This window comes from Colossoma macropomum, unplaced genomic scaffold (assembly GCF_904425465.1).
Source record: "Colossoma macropomum unplaced genomic scaffold, Colossoma_macropomum, whole genome shotgun sequence".
NCBI lineage: Eukaryota > Metazoa > Chordata > Actinopteri > Characiformes > Serrasalmidae > Colossoma > Colossoma macropomum.
This window is the reverse complement of record NW_023494809.1, coordinates 507,501-510,000: the sequence shown is the minus strand read 5'-3', so window position 1 is coordinate 510,000 and position 2,500 is coordinate 507,501. Positions and strand designations below refer to the sequence as shown.

The 2,500-nt window shown below is 48.6% G+C and overlaps 1 protein-coding gene across 3 annotated transcripts in view; it reads right to left on the bottom strand.

The window, feature by feature from the left end:
* The window catches only part of cdk14 (cyclin-dependent kinase 14), a 122,794-nt gene that overhangs the window by 54,310 nt on the left and 65,984 nt on the right, over window positions 1-2,500 (bottom strand). The gene's annotated exons all lie outside the window — the stretch shown is intronic.

Genomic DNA, 2,500 nt, shown 5'->3' with positions numbered 1-2,500 from the left:
CTAAACCCCCAACACTACGGTAACATTCACCCACTGCAGATCAACTAATGATATAATCACTGGCCACTTTATTAGAAACACTTACCTTGTGCTTAAACTACCTGGCCACTTTTTTAGAAACACCCACCATGTGCTTCCACTCACTGGCCACTTTATTAGAAACACCTGCCTTGTGCCTAATGAGCTACAGTCTCTATCTGTACACCAGCTGTGGAGCTACAGAGGGGTTTCTGATAAAGTGGCCAGCCAGTGTAAACCTCATTTAAAGCTCTACTGCTTATGTTCTCAGAGTAGACCAGAAACGCAGTCATACAGGACACAAAACACCCAAAACATCTGAAAACAGAAAATGAAATCTCCGTTAGTAATCAGTGTTAACCCTCTGCAGGAATTTACAGCAGGCTGCTGACTCTCAGCGCTGCCCCCCCCCAGGAGCCCAGCGGTGCTTAATTAGCCCGTTTCTCTTAAACACAGCTGACTTCCTGCCCAGTGTGGGGTGTGAAGGGGGAGTTTAACACTGTCTGAAGAACAGAAATCAGAGCGAAGCCCCCCCCCCTCATGCCCCTCACTCTCATTTACACTCAATAACCCTGCTCTAAACAAAGGGTCGCGTCGGGATTTGTGAAGGTTGTTAGAGCAGAGAGAGCAAGGGGATGATTTTCCCAGCAGGAGAGCTGAGAGAGAGAGAGAGAGAGAGAGAGAGAGAGAGAGAGAGAGAGAGGGAGAGAGAGAGAGAGAGAGGGAGAGAGAGGGAGAGAGGGAGAGAGAGGGAGAGAGAGGGAGAGAGGGAGAGAGAGGGAGAGAGAGGGAGAGAGAGAGAGAGAGAGAGACAGAGAGAGAGAGAGAGACAGAGAGACAGAGAGAGAGACAGAGAGGATAACACCGAGGCTCTGTAATCATCATTAACACACACAAATGGCCTAATATAGTACCAGAGAGGAGAAGAGAACAAAAGAGAAAAGGAAGAAAGAGAAAGAGAAGAGAAGAGAGGAGAAGAGAACAAAAGAGAAAAAGGAAGAAAGAGAAAGAGAAGAGAAGAGAGGAGAAGAGAAAAGCAGAGAGGAAGAAAAAGAAGAGAAGAGTAAAGAAGAGAGAAAAGAGAAGAAGAAAGAGAAGAGAAGAGAAGAGAAGAAGAGAAAGAGGAGAAGAGAGAGAAGAGAAGAGGACAGAAGAGAAGAGAAGAGGACAGAAGAGAAGAGAAGAGAAGAGAAGAGAAGAGGACAGAAGAGAAGAGAAGAGAAGAGAAGAGAAGAGGACAGAAGAGAGGAGAAGAGAAGAGGACAGAAGAGAAGAGAAGAGAAGAGGGGAGGACAGAAGAGAAGAGAAGATAGTAAAAGAGAAGAGAAGAGAGGAGAGGGGAGGAGAAGAGAGGAGAAGAGAGGAGAACAGGAAAAGAGGAGGATGAATGTGTGATGAAGGTCACTGATAACAGTGGGGGGTCTCTGGGCTGTCCTCGTGGTCCTGATGCGGTTGCTATGGTGATGGTGTATCAGTAGGAGTCAGAGTGAGAACAGAGCGAAAGCTGACATTCCACTTTAAACCGATCTAAGGGAGCCGGACGCTAAACGGCCACTTCAAAGCTCAGAGCGGTCAGCGCCTCAGACTGAACTGACCGACTGAAAGCAAACTGACCCCCCACCTACTGCAGGGAGAAGGTCAGACCATCTACATTATACATCACACACACCAGCATCAGAGAGAGAGAGACAGAGAGAGAGAGAGAGAGAGAGAGAGAGGGAGAGAGGGAGAGAGAGAGAGGGAGAGAGGGAGAGAGAGAGAGAGGGAGGGAGAGAGAGACAGAGAGAGAGAGAGAGAGAGAGAGGGAGAGAGGGAGAGAGAGAGAGAGGGAGGGAGAGAGAGACAGAGAGAGAGAGAGAGAGAGAGAGAGAGAGAGAGAGAGAGAGAGAGAGAGCTGTAGACTTCACTGCTGTATTAAGCTCAGAGCTGTATTATAATACTCCTCTATCAGACACATCAGACTGACTGATTTAAATCTGGTGTAATAAAGCCCGTCAGTCGGGTTGGACGTCAGAGCCGGCTGATCCTGAATCCGCAGCGTTCCCGCAGGGCTCCGGGGGAGCGGGAGGTAAGGTTTGGAGATGGAATCTGAGTTTTATCAGCTGGACTGATGAAGGTTTTCACTCCCCTCTCTCATCACAGCGCTAATGAAACACGCCTCTTTAAATGAATGAGGCGTCAAACATCCCCACAGCTCGCCTGCTTCATCAGACTGAACACCATCTCCGCTGATACCGGCCCGCTGCTTCCTGGACCTGTGCTGACCCGTATACCAGTTAGCTGATAAAATCGCCTGACGGTTCACTTTCAAGCAGAGGGTCCCAAACGTTTTCGGTGATGCTGCAGTTTGTGGTTTTCATCATAAAGCTTTCATCGCGTGTTGCAGGAGCAAACGTGAGCTCTCACCTACCACAGCACTACTACTGGTTACCACCACCACCACCACCATCATCATCACTTTAATTCACATAGCGTCTTTCTC